This window comes from Hevea brasiliensis, chromosome 5 (genome assembly GCF_030052815.1).
Source record: "Hevea brasiliensis isolate MT/VB/25A 57/8 chromosome 5, ASM3005281v1, whole genome shotgun sequence".
Taxonomy (NCBI): Eukaryota; Viridiplantae; Streptophyta; class Magnoliopsida; order Malpighiales; family Euphorbiaceae; genus Hevea; species Hevea brasiliensis.
Window position 1 is genome coordinate 22,660,187 of NC_079497.1, and position 22,688 is coordinate 22,682,874.

At 36.0% G+C, this 22,688-nt stretch overlaps 2 long non-coding RNA genes across 4 annotated transcripts; one reads left to right on the top strand and one right to left on the bottom strand.

Moving 5' to 3' along the window:
• Nucleotides 1-337: 337 nt before the first annotated feature.
• Nucleotides 338-1,343, bottom strand: LOC110664321 (uncharacterized). Of its 2 annotated transcripts, none has more exons than XR_009148895.1 (2): nt 1,238-1,343; nt 338-994 (listed from the first exon to the last, which is right to left on the bottom strand). It is a non-coding gene; the product is annotated as an uncharacterized LOC110664321 (long non-coding RNA). The 2 variants fall into 2 exon arrangements; XR_002496667.2 differs by lacking the exon at nt 1,238-1,343 and adding an exon at nt 1,089-1,225.
• LOC131179928 (uncharacterized) lies at nt 824-22,473 on the top strand. Of its 2 annotated transcripts, none has more exons than XR_009148896.1 (3): nt 824-958; nt 1,049-1,309; nt 22,197-22,473. It is a non-coding gene; the product is annotated as an uncharacterized LOC131179928 (long non-coding RNA). The 2 variants fall into 2 exon arrangements; XR_009148897.1 differs by having other exon boundaries at nt 22,234-22,473.
• Nucleotides 22,474-22,688: the final 215 nt, after the last annotated feature.

A 22,688-nucleotide genomic window follows, 5' to 3' on the forward strand; every position in this document is an offset into this window, starting at 1 on the left:
GTTCTACCCTTTGGTTAACAAGAAATATAACTCAAAAATTAAATGATAATTTGCTTCATTTGGCAATTAAACTCTGCAAATATAAACATAATAATTGTTATCAGCTCATCATATATAAGCACAGAATAATGCCAGCTAAATTGAAGCCATTGCAAAAGAAAATTGCACATAAGATGAAGTTGGCATTATAATTATCATGAGTTCAAGCCTATAACCATTGAATTCAATGCAATATTATTCATAAATAACCATTTAAAGAGAAAAAAAAAAAAAAAAACTCTTATGTAAAGAAAATAGAACTCTGATGAATAAAGATCAGGAAAAGGAAAAACTAAAATTCATAAAAATAAATGAATCAGATTAATGCTATGAAAGAATGGCTTTGTGTAAGCAAAATCCCCTAACGAAGACCCAAAACTCTCAACAAAGGCACACTGCAACACTGGCTTTGTCTTATTTCCTGGTTTTGGGCTCGTCTAGAAACTATCAAAAGCCGTTAACCATTCCACCAATAAAAACAATATCCTCATTTGAATGATAATTAATTAGTCTTAATTCTAATTAAATTTCTTAATTACTTTACAAAAGAAAAGTAAGAGAGAATAAAAGAAAAGAAAGGGAATAGTGTGGTGGATCGCCTTTACCAAGGCAAGAAAATCCAAAGGAGGCTACCTGTAAAACCCAGGCAACTTTGGCTGTATCCATGGAACTTTTTGTTGGAAAGAAGCCATCTTCGCTGCCGTCTTCTCCATGACCTGTCTTTCTCCTCTTCCATGGACTTTCTTCTGTCTTTGTCTCCTCTTCTTTTTCTTTCTCTTTCTTTATAAACCACTCTTTAAAATCCATATCCTATTGTTCTTTCCTTCCAAGGATATAGAGAAAGCTAGATAATTCACAATTCCTCCATACCTGGAATCCCTCAGTTTGTGTCTTATCATATCTGATATATATTCAACCAGTAAGTCTTCACTTGCTAGTTTCTGCCAAATTTTACCTGAAATGGGCAAGAAAATGCATAACAGAGTGTTAAATTTTATTTGCTTTGCAGGTTCAGAAAGTTGAAAGGTAATTAAGGCTAGTTGGCGAACCTTTTATCTGAAAATTGTTCCTGCCTGGCTCCCTGAATGCCATCTAAGAAGCGTGTCAAAGAATGTTGGCAACCTTCCTACTTGGCATGAGGGGAGTCACGCAGGCCCAAACAATCAGATAATTTATGTTTGCCTCTTCTGAAGTTTACCTCTGCCTCTGCCTCAACTCATCATACTGAATCCTTCCAGTTCCTAAAGAACAAAGGCGAAATGGGATTTCTGTGAGTTCTTTATTCATTTACATCTATATGCTTCGAGTCATTTCATATAGAATTAGCTTTTTATATTTTTTTAATTAAAAATTAAATTCTTTCAAAATATAAGAATTGACAAAAAAAAATTAATTAAATTAAATTTTTATAAAATTTTAGTTTTGAATAAAATTAACTGTTCTGTTAAAAATACCTACATCTTGCTAATTAACTTTAATTAAGTAATATTGTGAGAAGTTTCAAATTAAAGTTTTAGTTAAAATAAAATAAACTAAAAGAATCAACACCCTTAATCGCTGCTCATGGCCACATTTTATATAAGTGTTCAAGATAATTAATATATATTATTAGCATTTAAATTAATTACTTGTATTTTATATCTATAATTTGTATTCGTTTGGAAGAAAGAGTCTGTACATTATTTTAATCTCCCAACAAAGAGATGCTGCCAAATATATGTGATTGTATTTAATGACTGTATGATTAATTGATGACTGTTAATAATGGATTAAATAATTGAAAAATGAATTTATTTATGATTATATTAATATATAAATGAGGTAAGGATCTTAAAAATGAAAGTTTTGTTTGTATTTGTCATTAGTTATTTTTGGTGCAGTGTTTGAGTATCTTAGAGATATTTGTGGCTTGGAAAAAGCCATATAATGCAAGGCGTTTGAGGTGGGTCTGCATTTGTATTCCCATCCCTGTAGCCAGTGACAAAGATTGTCATAGTACAATCAATCTCCCAATTTATATTTTTAAATTTTGTTTTCTTTATTTGAATTTAATTAGAGCTTCAATTATAATTTTTATTCATTTAATTTCAATTAAAACTTAAATTTGACAAGGAAATTTTTATAAAATTCAAATTTAAAATTTAATAATTTAAATTAAAAATAAATTGAATATCATTTGATTGATTTTTTTTTTTCCTATAGAAAAGTAGTCTATTGGAATAATAATTTTCTTTCTTGGATTTTTAAGGGCACCCATTGTGTTGCCCAGCCCTTGGAGCTCCTGATACATGGGGTTTTGAAAAGGAAGTGGAAAAAGAAGCAATGCATTTTGAAACTTGTCATCTTCTAAAGCCGCTGTTTGGTGCTTTTCCTGCTTGGTTATGAATGGTAACTTTCTCCAACCAAGCTTGAGCTGCCAAATTTGACTTAGCCAAACAGTGACCAAGGCATCCAATACAAGGCCAAACTTTCTACTGTATACCAATTGAGACACTTAAATTTTACATCAGGCTGTTCACACTTTTGGACTATTATTCCGTGAAAAATATATTTTTTAATATTTTTTAATATTTAAATACTTAAATAAAGTTAATAAAATATATTTTATTAATTAAAAAAATAAATTATTTTTAAGAAAATGACTTTTTTTTAAATAAAGTTATTTTTTATATTTTGTAAAAAAAATTCATATCTATGCTCAAATTATGGTTTTTTTTTCACATTTATTAATCTAATCTTAAATCTATAATATAGTTCTCAACAAAAAAAAAACTCTTTTAGACTATGTTTGGTACAACATAAAGTTGCAATATAATAAACTATGTAATGGAATTAAATTTGTAATGTAATATACTATAATTAATTTAAAAGAAAAAAAATATAATATAATAACCATTATAATCTCTTGTTTGTTTACAAATATATTCATGGAATGTAATCAAATGATTAGTACCACCATCACCATCTCACCATCACCACCACCACCACCATTTCAAGCTTTTAAACTAATCAGAAAGTTTATTGTGTGCACCTTCAGCTTGTGAAGAGTGTAGAAAGAGATGATTCTCATTGATTTCAATTAATCTGTACATGGGTATATATATACAATTGATTCCTATAATTGTGTTCTACTAACTAGGAAGAAATCCTAAATAAGAAATTCTAAATAGGAATACAGAATACAGAATATACAGAGAAATAATATAGTGATTGGCTTTCCATAACATAGTGATTGACTTTCCATAACACTCCCCCTCAAGTTGGAGCATAGATGTTAATCATGCCCAACTTGTTACAAATGTAGTCAATCCTAGCTCCATTCAGAGCTTTTGTGAAAATATCTCCTAATTGCTCTCCAGTTTTGATGTGTCCTGTTGAGATGATCTGTTGTTGAATCTTTTCACGAATAAAGTGACAATCAATCTCAATATGTTTGGTCCGCTCATGAAATACCGGATTAGAAGCAATATGAAGAGCAGCTTGATTATCACACCACAATTTCGCAGTGTGGAGGTCTTAAAACCTGTCTCATCTAGTAATTGAAGTATCCACATTACCTCACATACTGATTGTGCCATGGCTCTGTATTCGGATTTAGCACTAGATCGAGAAACTATACTCTGCTTCTTACTTCTTCAAGACACCAAATTTCCTCCAATAAAAACGCAATATCTAGTAGTTGACCTCCTGTCAACCTTAGATCCAGCCCAGTTGGCATCTGAAAAACATTCAACATTCAAATGCCCATGATTACCATATAGCAAACCTCTTCCTGGAGCGCCCTTCAGATAACACAAGATTTGTTTCAAGGCTTCCCAATGAGCAACAGTTGGGGAAGACATAAACTGACTTACCACACTAACGGCATAAGCAATGTCAGGACGAGTGACTGTAAGATAGTTTAATTTTCTTACTAATCTCCTGTATCTCTCTGGATCTTCAAATAACTCACTATCCCCTGCTAACAGTAGTAAAGTTGGAGTCATTGGTGCGCTACAAGGCTTAGCACCTAATTTTCCTGTCTCTGTCAATAGATCGAGGACATATTTTCTTTGAGACAAGAAAATACCCTTCTTACTTCTCATAACTTCGATACCCAAGAAATACTTTAACAATCCCAAGTCTTTGGTCTGAAATTGAGTTTGGAGGAAGGTTTTAAGAGTTGAAATACCTGCAGAGTCACTCCCAGTGATGACAATGTCATCCACATAGACTACCAAGAGAATTAGACCAACCTCAGATTGCCTATAAAATACTGAGTGATCACACTTACTCTTTTGTATACCAAATTCCTGTACTGCTTCACTGAATCTCCCACACCATGCCCTAAGACTTTGTTTCAAGCCATAAAGAGACTTTCGAAGCCTACAAACTTTACCCAACTCCCCCTGAGCAACAAACCCAGGTGGTTGCTCCATATACACCTCCTCTTGAAGATCACCATGAAGGAAAGCATTCTTGATATCCAATTGATGCAGGGGCCAATCATATGTAGCTGCTAAAAAGATAAATAAGCGAATAGAAGTAAGTTTAGCTACAGGAGAAAAAGTATCAGAGTAATCAACCCCATATGTCTGAGCATATCCTTTTGCTACAAGGCGTGCTTTTAACCTAGCCACAGAACCATCAGGATTTACTCATCAGAATACCTATTTGCAACCAATAGCTTTCTTACCAGTGGTCAAAGGCAATAGTTCCCATGTACCATTAGCATCTAAAGCCTCCATTTCCTCTTTCATAGCATCACACCAGCCAGGATGAGACAGTGCCTCATCAACAGTGTTAGGGATAGGAACAGAGTCTAAAGAAGTAACAAAACACCGAGAACAAGAAGACAATTGATTATAAGAAACAAAAGAAGAGATAGGGTAAGTACATGAACGTTTACCTTTACGAAGAGCAATAGGTAAGTCTAGATCAGAATCATGATCAGTATGAGGTACAGGATCTCCCAACGAAGTAGCTGGTGGAGGAGCTGAGTTAGGAATCTCCAATCTCCTGGAATAAACATGAACAATGGGAGGTCGAGTAGGTCTAGAGACAGAAGGAATAGGCTGTGGGAGAGGACTAGACATTGGTTGGACAGTATATATTAAGAGATCATCCTCCTCCCCCTGACTCTCATACACAGATGATGGAGAAAAAAATGGAGTGGACTCAAAAAATGTGACATTTGCAGAAACAAGATAACGATTAAGAGTAGGAGAGAAACAACGGTACCCTTTTTGGAGCCGAGAGTACCCAAGGAAGACACATTTGAGAGATTTTGGATCCAATTTAGTAACCTGTGGATGAACATCACGCACAAAACAGGTACAATAAAAAATACGAGGTTCAATAGGGAATAAAGATTTTGCAGGAAACAAAGTAGTATAAGGAATATCCCCATTAAGGACAGAAGACGGCATACGATTGATCAAAAAACATGCCGTAGAAACTGCATCAGCCCAAAAGTGTTTAGGTACTTTCATTTAAAAAAGAAGAGCATGAGTTACCTCAAGAAGATGCCGATTTTTTCTTTCGGCCACGCTATTTTGGGATGGGGTATCCACACAGGAAGACTGATGAAGAATGCCATTTTGTGTCATATAAGGCTGAAATTGTGCTGAAAAGTATTCTTTGGCATTGTCACTTCTTAATATGCGCACAGAAATATTAAATTGAGTTTTGATTTCATTACAAAAGGCACAAAAGATAGAAAACAACTCAGAACGATTCTTCATTAAATATAACCAGGTAACACGAGAGTAATCATCAACAAAAGTAACAAAATAATGAAATCCAGTTTTAGATGTAATAGAACAAGGACCCCAAACATCAGAATGAACTAACTCAAAAGAGGATGAAGCCCGTTTATTGACTCTAGACACATAAGGCAAACGATGATGTTTTGCAAACTGACACGACTCACATTCTAGTACTGATAAAGACTGAAATTGAGGACACAACTTCTTCATGGTGGACAAAGAAGGATGACCCAATCTACAATGAGCTTCAAGAGGTGTTAAGGTACTGGAGCAAACAAGTGACCGCGGTACATGATTTTCCAGAATGTAGAGACCACCTGACTCGCGTCCTCTACCAATAATCTGCTTCATCGTAAGATCCTGAAACAAACACTGGTCAGGAAAAAAGGAAACAGAACAATTTAAGGTACGAGTAAGTTTACTAACAGAAAGTAGATTGAAATATAATTTTGGTAGACACAAAACAGAAGACAAAGAAATTGACGAAGTCGGGTTCGCAGTTCCAGAACCCATGACACAAGAAGTAGAACCATTAACTAAAGTAACAGTAGAGGAAGTGAGATTAGACTGAAAAGCAGATAGAAGACTAGAATTACCTGTCATGTGATCTGTCGCACCAGAATCAATAACCCATTTGGATGAAGAAGACACAAGGCATGTAGTGGATTTACTTAACTCAGCGATCACAGTGACAGGGGAACTGGTAGGCTTTAGAGATGCCTGATACTAGGAAAATTGTGCAAAATCCTCTGCAGATACCAAAATAGTTTTCTCAGAGGAAGATATCAGAGAATTCTCACGCCATATTTGCCATCTGTGATCGCTGATTTTTCCTCTAAAGTTGCTGACAATTATATTTTGTATGGCCAGGCTCATGGCAATAATAACAAATGACTCCTCTTGAGTCCTGATTAGAACTAGCCTCTCCATTACACTGATTACTTCTGTTGCCTGTAATTCCTTCTCTACTTCCTCTTCTATTACCCTGTTGTCCATTTGGATTATAGCTAATAAGAGCACTACTAACAGGCTGTGAAGATTGAGTACTCTCTGTACGAAGGACCCATGTGAACGTTTCATGTAAAGAGGAAATCTCAGAACTGGAGAGAATCTGAGTTTTAGCAGTCTCATACTCTGAAGGAAGGCCTGCAAGAAAACTCATAACAGCCAGTTGCTCCCGTTGGGCCTGCTGAACTTTCACATCAGGACTAAAAGGCAACAATACATTAAGCTCCTCATATACCCGTTTAAAATCCATAAAATAAGCCGTGAGAGACTTATCCTCTTTCTCAGCATGGTAGAATGCCTTACAAACATCATAAATACGGGAGATGTTCCCTTTACCAGAATACAGAAAATCTAAGTAATCCATCAATTCCTTAACAAATTCACAATGATTAATTAAACTAATTACCTCACTATGAATCGAGTTCCAAAGCTGCAAAAACAACTGAACATCCTCCCTTAGCCAAGTTTGTCGTGTATCATCAGTGGGTGGATCTTTAGTAAGGTGATCATCCTTATCAATACTACGCAAATAGACCCTAACAGTCTTACTCCACTCTAAGTAATTCGAACCATTAAGTTTGTGTTCCGTGATCTTAGTCATCACCGGGATCACATCAGAAATAACATTCTTATTGTCTGCCATTTGTTGAGACAAAGAAAACTAACCGAAATGCTAATCCAAAGTGCTTATAGCAGCAAAATAACCCAAAATAACAAATCAAGCAAATAACGAAATAGGATCTGAGAGCCAAACCTCCAAAGTCCTTTAATGGTATACTGGATCAGGCAACAGCACACAGTGGTGGAATGAGGGGGTTGAGGCAACGCCGGCGATGTTGATCGGGGTCGAAACGGCCGGTCGGCAGCCAAGGTCTCTCCTGAGCTAGGTAGTGAGAACAAATAGTCACCCTAGATTGATGACCTGCTCTGATACCATGTAGAAAGAGATGATTCTCATTGATTTCAATTAATCTGTACATGGGTATATATATACAATTAATTCCTATAATTGTGTTCTACTAATTAGGAAGAAATCCTAAATAAGAAATCCTAAATAGTGATTGACTTTCCATAACAAAGAGAATTAGCAATTTTTTCAAATAATAATCTTTGGCTAAATCTGAAACAAAAGAAGTGTCAAAATCAGTAAGCTGTAAGCGGAAACAGCTGCATAAATTCTCTAAAAAGCAAGCAAGCAAGAAGAGAGGGGACCAAATTAAATTTTCTATTCGTCTCTACTGATAATTAAAATTTATTTTCTGAATAGCAATTTTATTTTAAAAAAAGTACCATTAATTACTTGCATTTATTTATATATATATATTATATATAAAAATTAATGTTATATATTACTTGCATAATCAAGCGTACTCTAGTTATAAATGTAGCAGCAGGAATATAACAGCATAAGCAAATACTATATTCAGAACAAATTCTGTTATTTACTTGAGTAAAGAAAATGCCTATCTTTATGCTATATATGTAATAAGCTTTCTGTAGGAAAAGAAAGTAAAGAAACTTGATATATTATATGCTTCTGAATATCAATTTTGTGATTAGAAAAAAAAAAAGTTAAGAAGAAGCATAATGCTTTCGAAATTAGACACCTCTCTTCTTCTTTGAAAACAAATGCAGATTATTGAAATTTATAGTGACTTTATTTGGGATTGTAACACCCTCACTTTAGCTAGTCCGTACATTCTACTATTCCGATAATCAATATCTGTCCGAACAGCTAGAATGTCTAGAATTATATTTAGATTAAAGTGAGGAGTCGTAAATAATTCAAATAATGATAAGAAAAATTAAGAAAAAATTTTAGAAATAAAATACAACAAGTTAAATGAGTCAGTGCTTCGGCGATGGGTGACCTAACGGGAAGCGACTGTAAAGACAATTGTCGACCCTATATCCGTAGGAAAACCCAATGAATTAATTTTTGGGACTCTAGTGAAGAGTTATTGAGCTTTCGATGGCACTAGATGTGACACCCCTTACCCGTCTACAGTATAGCCGAGTAAGATATGTCACACAGTGTACCGAAACACCCTATTTTATTTCAATCATTTTTATCCTTCCTAATTTATTTCTTTCATAGTTATGAAGTCTAATTCGTGAAATATCATTCATTGAAGTCATTTATTGAAATCATAATTTTATTTGAGATTCCGCAAATTTTATAGAAAATCCGGCAGAGTGCCGGCTAAAAATGGATAAAACAGTTCTTCGGAATCTATGAAAAACACTTCCAAAATTTTCAATCAATCCCAAACTCCATTTCATTAACAAAATCTCAATATTTCTCAAATATACTCCCATTTCTCATCATTTCATTTCATAGGATATTCATGTACAAGTTATAAATAAATATTCACTTTTTCATTCATACACATAATTTGCACTCTTTACATTGATAACAAAATACATTACATGAGACTCAATTTCATATGAGAAAATAAAAGTTAATTACAAAATACCCAAAATGAAACCTAGTGTCCTACCAATGCACTGATGTCGGTGAGGTGACATGGATACTATGCAGATCTGTAGAAGGTCTCACCCAGTCTGTGGTCTACTGGGCTCTCGGTTGGTCTCTCCAGAACCTACGCGTGGCAAAAAGCAACGCGCTAAGCAATAATGCTTAGTGGTGCCAATAATAAAATAAAAAGAAATAACAGAAAGTAAATATGCAGTGCATGTTTTGATGTCTTATGCAGATAATTTTTTGATCATTATTGGTAATCTTATTTATTATGCACCTGTTCTATTCATTATTTCATTAAATTTGTTCAGTTTCATTTTTGGTTGCCCAAGTAACCTATACTAGATGACTGGACTGGATAAACGAGTAAACTGCCACTGGGTATCAAGTACCTCGGGCCGTCACACCATCAATCACATATGTATCTCCCGGTGTGCAACAGAACAGCTAATAAGTTGTAATAACATTAGGCACAAGGCTAAGTATCAACATAATATTAGAATGGCTAAAAGCCATGAAATCACAGAATGGCATAATGTCATGTGCAGTATTGCTAACTGAACCCTATTGGCATGCCAACCTATCTAAACCAATCTTGCTAGGTGTACTAGGGCATGTTACACTTTTAAATTTTACAATTCTTGAAATTTAAGTTTAGGTGTTACTATTCATTTTATTAGTTAACTAAAATGTTGACTTTTGCATAGACAATAGGTACATTAGTTCTAATACTCCCAACATACTACATTTTGCATTCTAAAATTGTTGGTATTGGTTTCCAATACCATTTCTAAGCTTAGTGTTAGTTATTCAAAATTTTTAGATTTCAAGCCTCATATTTACTATTCCATTGGTTATTTGTACAGTAGGAATTTGATAAAATTGTCTTCATGAAAGTTGTTCCTTATTTTGTCTAGTTACATTTCCTTTTTTGAATCACTCTATTTGGAGTTTTGTAACTCAAGTTATGGCCTAAACACCATAACTGGCCGGATTAGACAGAATCCAAAATTCTGAGCAAAACTGGTTTTGCCAGATTTGGTAACCTAAGTTTGGTTGGCAATTTGGCTAGGTTATGGTCAGAATTTGAATTTGTGTTCTTCATTAAAGTTGTAGGTCTATGTCTCAGCTTTCTTCTGGTAAAATTTCAGGTCAATTGGACTTTTCTACGCTGAGTTATGACCAAATGAATAAATACTGTTCATTTGGTCATTTTGCCCAGGCAGAATGCAGGTCACCCAAATTAGGGCAATTTTTAGGTCAATTTAGTTTGGTTTTCTGGGTAGGGTTTCTATACCAAAGTTGTGCCATTATGTGTCTAGTTTCATGTCCAATTAGCCTTGCACCAATTGAACCTCTACAACTCCATTTATAACTGCCCAAACCTGTTGAACTCATGCTTAGTCCTGCAGGTCAGCCAAGGTAGCTCACCCACACTTAATTGCCAAGCCTCAACTCACTTCATTTCCTCATCATACACGGTCAAATGGTCACTAGTTAACCATTTAAACTTTCATTCATCAACATATAATCAAAACCCTAGGTTTTGCCCAAACCCTAAGTCCATCAACTTCAATTCTTCTTATACATGTAATCAATGAATTAAGACATATAACACATGTTCAATGGCAGCCATGGACCACTATAAATTAACCTAATCAATGAAATCCTAACATACTCTAAGGCTACCAAAATTTTGAAGAGTGCATACTTATAGTTTTCTTTCCAATTCCTTGCAATTTCTAAGCTCAATCAAGTCCTTAAACATATATTGAAAGAAAGGAAGAGAGATTGGTCACTAACCTTGTGAGCAAAATTTTTTCACTCAAAATTCCTTCACTCAAAATTCCTTCACTTTCTTTGGCTTTCTTGGCAACCAAACACCTTCCCAAGAGGTAAGGACAATTTTTAATGAAGAGAACTTAGGGTTTAGTGGTGAGAATTCAAGGTTTGGAAGAGAGAAAATGAAAGGAATTTTAATGGAGGAAGAAATGGGTCACAGCTGGAAATGGGAAGAAGAAGAAATCAGTTTTTTTTCTTTCATTTTCTGCCCATTTTATTCATTTTAAATGGGTTAAGGACATGTGTCATAATGTGATTGGTCATTGGAGTTTTAATGACATCATAATGATGTCAAAATTCTCATTTATTCCATTTTCTTTTCTTTTTCTTTTCTACTCATTTTCAATTCAATTTTTAGCAATATTTATTCATATTTTATCTTATAATAATTATTTACTTAACTGGACAAGTTGGCCAAAAATCACCTCTGAAGGCCAAATGACCAAAATGCCCTCCGTTTGGCTTAACAGACCAAAGTTGTTTGTATCGATTGAAAAATTTTCCTAAAGATTTTCTTGGCATTCTAATGCCATAGGAACCTCAATGACCCTTCTCTAGAGTCCTAAAAATTATTTTATGAATTTTCCCTCGGGTCTAGGGCTCCTAGTTGCGAGAACTGCAACTTCCCACTAGGTTATTCATCGCTAGGGCTCATTTAACTTGGTTGTATTTTATTTCTAAAATTTTTCCTAATTTTTTTTTTATTAATATTTGAGTTAATTATGGTTCCTCACTTTAGATTAAATATTTTTCCGAATGTTCTAGCTGTCCGGACCGACACTGGTCACCGGAACAGTAGAATGTACGGAGTTACTACAGGGAGGGTGTTACAACTCTTCCCCTCTAATTTAAATTTCGTCCTCGAAATTTACCTACTGTACATAGTTAAGGGAACTGTTGCCTCATCGTCTCTTCACTTTCCCAAGTTGCCTCCTTGGTGTTGTGGTGCCTCCAAAGCACTTTCACCAGTGGAATCTGCTTATTCCTCAACTCTTTCACTTCCTGAGCCAGGATCCGTATGGGTTCTTCTTCATATGTCAAATCTGGTTGTACTTCAATTTCTTCCATGGAGATGACATGTGAAGGATCTGAGCGGTGTATTCTTAGCATAGATATGTGGAACACATTGTGGATCTTGTCCAGCTCTGGTGGTAAAGCTAGCCTATAGGCCACTGGACTCACACGTTCAATGACTTCATAGGGGCCAATGAACCTAGGGCTTAACTCCAAACCTCAGTACCTTCTTCCACGGGACACCTTGAGGAACACTTTGTCGTCAACTGTGTATTCTATTTCTTTTCTCTTCAGATCAGCATAGGATTTTTATCTGTCTGAGGCAACCTTCAGATTGGCTTTGATTATCTTTACCTTCTCCTCAGTCTGTTTCACCAGGTCTGGCCCTACCAGTTTATCTTTGCTCAATTCAGTTCAGCACACTGGAGTTCTACTTTTCCTCCCATACAGTGCTTCATACGGGGCCATTTGGATACTAGCTTGGTAGCTATTATTGTATGCAAATTCTGCCAGTGGGAGGTATCTATCCCAACTTCCCTCAAACTCAATGACACAACTACTCAGCATATTCTCAAGGACCTGACATATATTTCATGTTATTATTATCATTTTAGTTCAATATTTGTATTAGTTCAATTGGTTTCAATTCTTTACCTGGATTACTCTTTCTGATTTCCCATCCATCTGAGGATGGAAAGCTGTGCTGAAGTGGAGTTGTGTACCCAAGGATTCATGCAACTTCTTCCAGAATCTCGATGTAAACCTTGGGTCTCGATCAGATATGATCGAAAGTGGAATTCCATGCAGTCTAACTATCTCACTGATATACAATTCTGCTAACTTCTCCAGTGAGTAGTCAGTCCTAACTGGCAGAAAATGTGCTGACTTCGTCAATCTATCTACTATCACTCATACTGCATCATGCTTCTTCTGGGTGAGAGGTAGACCACTTACAAAATCCATGGTGACCTGATCCCATTTCCATTCTGGTATGCGTATAGGTTGTAGCAAACCCGATGGAACTTGATGTTCTGCCTGACTTGCTGACATATCAAGCATTTAGTCACATAGTCAGCTATGTCTTTCTTCATACCAGGCCACCAATACTGAAGCTTCAGATCATGATACATTTTTGTACTTTCTGGGTGCATAGCATAAACACTGGTATGTGCCTCTTTCAGAATACTGGCTTTCAATTCCCCATCATCTGGTACACATACTCTTCCTTTGTAGTATAGACACCCATCTGCTTTCACCTCATAGTCATTTGCTTTCCCTTCTGAGATTTTGCTCATAATAGTCATTAACTTTTCATCTGCTTTCTGCCCATCTAAAATCTGCTGTAGCAGGTTTGGCCTCACTTGCAACTCAGCCAAAATAGCTCCATCTCGAGCCAAGGATAGACGGGCATTCAATAATCTCAAAGCTGTGATGGATTTTCTGCTCAAAGCATCAGCAACTACATTTGCCTTCCCAAGATGATAGTCAATTACACAATCATAGTCCTTCAGGAACTCAATCCATTGCCTCTGTCTAAGTTTGAGCTCCTTCTGGGTTGGCAAGTATTTCAGACTTTTGTGGTCTGTGTAAATGTAGCACTTTTCACCATACAAGTAGTGCCTCCATATCTTCAGTGCGAAGATAATTGCTACAAGTTCTAGATCATGGGTAGGGTAATTCTGTTCATGTGGCCTTAGCGGCATGGAAGCATAAGCGACCACCTTCCCCTCTTGCATCAATACACACCCTAACCCATAATGAGAGGCATCACTGTAGACCACAAAGTCCTTTCCCGACACTGGCTGTGTTAACACTGGTGCCTCTATTAACATAGTCTTCAACTTCTCAAAACTTGTCTGACACTTGTCATTCCAATCGAATCTAACATTCTTGTATAACAACTTGGTCATTGGAGCAGCTATTAAGGAAAATCCCTTCACAAATCTTCTGTAATACCCAGCTAGCCCCAAGAAGCTTCTGACCTCAGTTGTATTTCTGGGAGGCTTCCATTCCATCACTGCTTCTATTTTTTTGGGATCCACTCTAATCCCATCAGTTCACACTATGTGTCTAAGGAATGCAATCTCAGTTAACCAGAAGTCACACTTGGACAACTTAGCATACAGCTTCTTTTCTCTCAGGGTTTGCAGAACAATCCTCAAATGCTCATCATGTTCTTCCCTGGTCTTGGAATACACCAAAATATCATTAATAAAGACCACTACGAACCAATCTTGGTATGGATGAAAGATATGGTTCATAAGGTCCATGAATGCCGTTGGTGCATTTGTTAGGCCAAAGGGCATCACCAGAAACTCATAATGCCCATACCGGGTCCTGAATGCAGTATTTGGCACATCTGCATCCTTCACCCTCAACTGAAGATACCTTGATCTGAGATCAATTTTAGAAAATACTCCTGCTCCCTTCAACTTATCAAACAAATCATCAATTCTAGGCAACATATATTTATTCTTCACTGCCACTTTATTCAACTGCCAATAATCAATGCATAACCTCAAAGTCCCATCCTTCTTCTTTATAAATAGCACTGGAGCTCTCCATGGTGACATATTGGGCCGTATGAACCCCTTATTCAGTAACTCCTGTAACTGGATTTTCAGTTCCTTCAATTCTATGGGTGCCATCCTATGAGGAGCAATAGAGATTGGTGCTATACCCGGCAGTATCTCAATAGCAAATTCAACTTGCCTTTCTAGTGGCAAGCTAGGCAATTCTTTAGGGAACACATATGGGAAGTCTCTTACTGTGGGTATGTCACATAGATTTGGCTTAGCCTGCCTAGTATCCACCACATGTGCTAGGTAGGCTTCACAGCCTTTTCTCATCAGTTTTCTTGCAACTGTGGCTGAGATAACATTGGACAAGAAATCTGTCCTTTCCCCTACAACTGTGATATCATTACCCTTAGGAGTTTTCAAAGAAATCCTTTCAGTTTACAATCAACCATTGCCTGATGACGTGACAACCAGTCCATTCCCAAAATCACATCAAACTTATCGAAAAGGTAACTCAATCAGGTCTGCCAAGAATTCATACCCTTGAATCCTTAATGGGCAACCCTTGTACACTTTGTTCACTACTATACTATGGCCCAATGGATTAGTGACCAGGATGTCTTGGTCACTCTCCCCTACTAGTATCCCCCTTTCTACGGGTAGATTGATGCAGATGTATGAATGAGTGGATCCTAGATCCACCAATGCATGCACAGATTTATTATAGAGGGAGAACGCACCCCTGATGATGTTTGGGGCATCTTACTCCTCTTGAGCTCTCATGGCATAGGCTCTGGTAGGTGGTCTGCCCTCAGGCCTCTTTGCTGGCTCAGATGCAGACCTCTATGATGGTCCCACTGCCTCAGATTTGCCAGATTTCCTACCCTTTTGTGGTGCAGGACTAGGTCTATCTGCTTGTGTTGGAGCAACTGTAGTAGTTCTGCGTGGACAGCTCCTCAGCTGATACTCTGTCAACCCACATCTTAAGCAGGTACCAGTCACTCTCCAACACTCCCCCTTATGCCACTTCAGGCAATGTGGATATGCAGAAAATGCTGGGGCTGGTCCCCTAAACCCCGTCCCTGGAGAGCTGCCCACTAATGGTGTGGACTGACCTCTCCTAGGGGTGAATCGTGGCTCAGGCCCCTGTGTCCACTCGACTTTGTGGTTGACCTGAACTCTATGCAGGTGGACCCTTAAACTTCTTTCCAAGTGTAGGAGATGAACTAGACTGACCTGGGCCCCTCTTCTGCTGTCTCTCTCTTCTGGTCTGCTCACTTATTCTAACCTTTTCAACTTTTATAGCAGCTTCCACTAACTTGGTGAAGTCTATGATTCCCAAGGTAGTGTTCATGATTTTTATGTTATCATTTAATCCCTCTTCAAATCTCTTACACCTTTCGGCTTCATTAGGGACTATTTCCCTTCCGCAGCGGCTCAGTCTAACAAATTCCTTTTCATACTCGGCCACTGTTAGCTGTCTCTGCCTCAGGTTAATGAATTATCTTTTTCTCTCTTCCAGGTATACACTACCCACATACTTTTTCTTGAATTCTGAGAGGAATAAGTCCCAAGTTATTACTTCTGGCTGTACTTCACTGGACACCGTATCCCACCATTCATATGCGTCATCTTGCAACAGAGATATAGTAGCTTCTAGATTTTGTTCTAGAGTGCAGTGGAGTTGTTTTAAAACCCTTCCTATTCTGTTCAACCAATTTTCAGCTGCAACAGAATCATCTTCTTTCATGCCAAAGAAATCCACTGCTCTAAATTTTCTCAGTCTTTCCAGGTGTGATTTCTGTTGTGGAGGTGGTGGTGGTGGTGGCATTACCCCAGCCATTTGTCTGAAGAATTCGGCCATTTGCTAAAACATGGCCTGTGGAGGCTGAGTAGGCTCTGCTGGAGCTGGCGGAGTAGGTTCTCCCCTACCCCCAGTCTCAGCTGCTACAGGTGGAGCATGACTCTCCACTTCCTCCTCAACTGCCCTCTGAAATGTAAGGTCCGTATCCTATTTAACAAAGACAAACAGATCTGCATTAGTGTCACCTTGACTCTTACAAATGCAATGCATGGTATAGACTCTATCTAGAGTCAAAAATGCCTAAACCGTGCTCTGATATCACTAAATGTGACGCCCCTTACCCGTTTACAGTATAGCCGAGTAAGATATGTCACACAGTGTACCGGACACCCTATTTTATTTCAATCATTTTTATCCTTCCTAATTTATTTCTTTCATAGTTATGAAGTATAATTCGTGAAATATCATTCATTGAAGTCATTTATTGAAATCATAATTTTATTTAAGGTTCCACAAATTTTATAGAAAATCCAGTAGAGTGCCGGCTAAAAATGGATGAAATAGTTCTTCGGAAACTATGAAAAATACTTCCAAAATTTTCAATCAATCCCAAACTCCATTTCATCAACAAAATCTCAATATTTCTCAAATATACTCCCATTTCTCATCATTTCATTTCATAGGATATTCATGTACAAGTTATAAATAAATATTCACTTTTTCATTCATACACATAATTTCCACTATTTACATTGATAACAGAATACATTACATGAGACTCAAATTCGTATGAGAAAATAAAAGTTAATTATAAAATACCCAAAATGAAACCTAGTGTCCTACCAATGCACTGATGTCAGTGAGGTGACACGGATACTATGCAGATCTGCAGAAGGTCTCACCCAGTCTGTGGTTTACTGGGCTCTTGGTCGATCTCTCCAGAACCTACGCGTGGTAAAAAGCAACGCACTAAGCAATAATGCTTAGTGGTGCCAATAATAAAATAAAAAGAAATAACAGAAAGTAAATATGCAGTGCATGTTTTGATGTCTTTTGCAAATAATTTTTCGATCATTATTGGTAATCTTATTTATTATGTACCTGTTCTATTCATTATTTCATTAAATTTGTTCACTTTCATTTTTGGTTGCCATGTAACCTATACTGGATGACTGGACTGGATAAACGGGTAAATTGGCACTGGGTATCAAGTACCTCGGGCCGTCACACCATCGGTCACATATGTATCTCCCGGTGTGCAACAGAACAACTAATAAGCTGTAATAACATTAGGCATAAGGCCAAGTATCAACATAATGTCAAAATGGCTAAAAGCCATGAAATCACAGAATGGCATAATGCCATGTTCAGTATTGCTAACTAAACCCTATTGGCATGCCAACCTATCCAAACCAATCTTGCTAGGTGTACTAGGGCATGTTATACTTTTAAATTTTATAATTCTTGAAATTTAAGTGTAGGTGTTACTATTCATTTCATTAGTCAACTAAAATGTTGACTTTTGCATAGACAATAGGTACATTGGTTATAATACTCCCAACATACCACATTTTGCATTCTAAAATTGTTGGTATTGGTTGCCAATACCATTTCTAAGCTTAGTGTTAGTTATTCAAAATTTTCAGATTTCAAGCCTCTTATTTACTATTCTATTGGTCATTTGTACAGTAGGAATTTGGCAAAATTGTCTCCATAAAAGTTGTTTCTTATTTTTTCTAGTTACATTTCCATTTTTTAATCACTCCATTTGGAGTTTTGTAGCTCAAGTTATGGCCTAAACACCATAACTGGCCAGATTAGATAGAATCCAAAATTCTGGGCAAAACTAGTTTTGCTAGATTTGGTAACCTAAGTTTGGTTGGCAATTTGACTAGGTTATGGTTAGAATTTGGATTTGTGTTCTTCATTAAAGTTGTAGGTCTATGTCTCAATTTTCTTTTGGTAAAAGTTCAGGTCAATTGGACCTTTCTACGCTGAGTTATGACCAAATGAATAAACACAGTTCGTTTGGTCATTTTGCCCAAGCAGAATGCAGGTCACCTGAATTAAGGCAATTTTTAGGTCAATTTGGTTTGGTTTTCTAGGCAGGATTTCTATTACAAAGTTGTGCCATTATGTGTCTAGTTTCATATCCAATTGGCCTTGTACCAATTGAACCTCTGCAACTCCATTTATAACTGCCAAAACCTGCTGGACTCATGCTCCATCCTGTAGGTCAGCCAAGGCAGCTCACCCACACTCAATTGCCAAGCCTCAACTCACTTCATTTCCTCATCATACACAGCCAAATGGTCACTAGTTGACCATTTAAACTTTCATTCACCAACACATAATCAAAACCCTAGGTTTTTCCCAAACCCTAGGTTTTGCCCAAACCCTAACTCCATTAACTTCAATTCTTCTTATACATTCAATCAATGAATTAAGACATCTAACTCATGTTCAATGGCAGCCATGGACCACTATAAATTAACCTAATCAATGAAATCCTAACATACTCTAAGGCTGCCAAAATTTTGAAGAGTGCATACTTATAGTTTTCTTTCCAATTCCTTGCAATTTCTAAGCTCAATCAAGTCCTTAAACATATATTGAAAGAAAGGAAGAGAGATTGGTCACTAACCTTGTGAGCAGAATTTTTCCACTCAAAATTCCTTCACTTTCTTTGGCTTTCTTGGTAGCTAAACACCTTCCCAAGAGCTAAGGACAATTTTTAATGAAGAAAACTTAGGGTTTAGTGGTGAGAATTCAAGGTTTGGAAGAGAGAAAATGAAAGGAATTTTAATGGAGGAAGAAATGGGTCACAGCTGGAAATGGGAAGAAGAAGAAATTAGTTTTTTTCTTTCATTTTCTACCCATTTTATTCATTTTAAATGGGTTAAGGACATGTGTCACAATGTGATTGGTCATTGGGGTTTTAATGACATCATAATGATGTCAAAATTCTCATTTATTCTATTTTCTTTTCTTTTTCTTTTCTATTCATTTTCAATTTAATTTTTAGCAATATTTATTCACATTTTATGTTATAATAATTATTTACTTAACTGGACAAGTCGGCCAAAAATTACCTCTGAAGGCGAAATGTCCAAAATACCCTCCGTTTGGCTTAACAGACCAAAATTGTCTATACCGATTGAAAAATTTTCCTAAGCATTTTCTTGGCACTCTAATGCCATAGGAACCCCAATGACCCTTCTCTGGAGTCCCAAAAATTATTTTATGAATTTTTCCTCGGGTCTAGGGCTCCTAGTTGCGAGAACCGCAACTTCCCACTAGGTTATCCATCGCTAGGGCATCGGCTCATTTAACTTGGTTGTATTTTATTTCTAAAATTTTTTCTAAATTTTTCTTATTAATATTTGAGTTAATTATGGTTTCTCACTTTAGTTTAAATATTTTTCCGGACGTTCTAGCTGTCCAGACAGACACTGGTCACCGAAACTGTAGAATGTAAGGAGTTGCTACAGGGAGGGTGTTACACTAGAATACCAAGAAAATACTTAGAGAATTTTCTAAATTGGTACAGACAATTTTAGTCCGTTAAGCAAAACGAATGGCATTTTAGTTATTTCACCTTCAGAGATGATTTTTCACCAACTTGTCCAATTAAGTAAGTGAATTATATGACATAAAATATAAATAAATATTTCTAGAAGAATTAAATTAAATTAAAAATGAGTAGAAAAGAAAAGAAAAGAAAATGAAATAAAATGCAAATTATGACATCATTATTGTGTCATTAAAAGTCCTCCACCAATTAAATTGCAACACACACTTTATAACCCAATTAAAAAGACATAAAATTAGTTAAAAAGGAAAAACAAATTCTGCTACCCATCTTCTTCAACCAGCCAACTTCTTCTCTCTCTCTCTTCTCACCATTTTTTATCAAACTTCTCACTAGGAATTTCTTGATAAATCACCATAAAATCCTAAGCTTGCTTCACAACGACTCCTCCTCACACCTTAAACCATCTTTAGGCAGCAATTAGAAGAAGAAATTAAGGAGATTTACAAGCTCAAGTTACCTGTCAAAAGAGGTTAGTGTCTAATATTTCATCTCTCTCTTTAATTTATTGTTTAAGAACGTGATTTAAGCTGAATTAGTAAGAAATGAAATGAAAATTATGTGTATATATATATACCCCATGATTTCGGCAGCCATAGATGGGTTAGGGTTTTGATAACTTTCTTTGAATTAAATGAGTATACAAGCTGCCCTGGATATGAATTTAAGTATTAGCAAATTGAATTGTAAGTTAATGCAAGAATTTAGAATTTAAGAATTTAGGGTTTTGAGAAAAATTGGGGTTTTGCTCTTATAATGGTGTAGGAACATTTTAATGGGCAATTAGCGACCATTTGGTAAGGTTTGAACATAATATAAAGTGAATTGAGGCATTGGATGTTGAAATCGGTAGGCTGCCTTGTGTGGTGAATTCTGGACTCTTGGAGTCCAGTGTGTTTGGATAGCCTTAATTGGATTTGTGTAGCTCCAATTAGTATAAGGCTAATTGGAGGTAATAGGCATATAATGCAACATTTTTGGTGAAGAAACCTTGCCCAGAAAACTAACCTAAGTTGACCTAAAAACTTCCTCAATTCGGGTGACCAACATGCTGTTCCTAGAAAATGACCCAATGAACAGTGTTTATTCATTTGGTCATAACTCAGTGTAGAAATGTCTAATTAACCTAAATTTTATATTAATGGAAAGCTTGGATAATTTAGAACAACTTTTATGAAGAACACAAACTCAAATTCTGATCATAACTTAATAAAATTGTCTACCAAAGTCAGGACACCAAAATTGCTAGAATTGATTTCTGCCCAGAAATTCTGGAAAAATTGCAATCCGGCCAGTTGTGGTATTTAGGCAATAATTGGAGCTACAAAACTCCAAATGGAGTGATTCAAAAAGAGAATTAAAATAAACACATAAATGAACAACTTTTGTGAAGAAAGTTTTATCAAATTGTTACTGTAGCAAGGTTCAATGGAACAATAAACATGGACCTTAAAATCTGGAAATTTGAAATAACACTCAAAAGGTTATGAATTGAGATTGGCAACTAATGCCAACAAAAATAAAGTTCAAAATGTGATATCTTGGTGAGCTTAGAATAAACAAATCTATTAGGTATTAAAAAGTCAACATTTATGTGGGAATAATCAAGTGAATAGTGACCTCTAAACCACAAATATAAGTAAGTAAATAATTAACTGTATAAAATGCCCTAGTATGCCTAGAATGATTAGTTTGGATAGGTTGGCATACCAATAGGGTTCTGTTAGCAGTATTGTATATGACTTCACGCCATTCTATGTTTTATGGCCTTTTGTGTTATTCTGTGATATAATAGCCTGTGGCTATTTTGATTATGTCGATTATGCTTGGCCTTATGCCTAATGATTAATATGGCTAAATAGTCATTCTGTTGCACACCTGGTATACACTATGTGACTGATGGTGTGATGGCACGAGGTATTTGATACCCAGTGTCAGTTTACCCGTTTATCCAGTCCAGTCAACTAATATAGGTTACTTGGGCAATCAAAACAAATTTAAATAAATCTTGACCAAATAATTACCATAAAAAGCACCAAATTAATATACTATGATTAATTACCAAAACTTAGTCTGTATAAAATATGAGCATATATTCTGCATATTAAATTTTATTTTAATTATTTTATTTTATATTGGCACCACTAAGCTGTATTGCTTAGCGCGTCGCTGTTTGCAACGCGTAGGTACTGGAGACACTGACAGAGAGCCCAACAGACCACAGACTGGATGAGGTTACAGATCTGCATTGAGTACAGAGTCACCTCCATACTATGCATCCTTGGTAGGACCCTTAGGTTCCTTTTGTATTTTGTATGTTATATTTTGTAATAGACACTAGCTTTTGTTTTGTACATTGTTAAGTCATGTAAATATTTATAAATATAGTGAGTTAATGCAAGTACAAATTTCTTTGCAAATTTGAATATGTAATTGTTTATGTATCGAATAGAATTTTAAATTTTGAATTTAAAATTTTGAGATTGATGAACTATGTTGGAATGGGGTTGCCTTGATTTAGAGTTGGGAATGATTGAAATATATTTTGGAGTGTTTTTAAACAGGTTCCGAAGAACTATTTTTCCAATTTACAATCGGCACTCTGCCGAATTTTCTATAAAATTTGCGAAAAATTTAAATT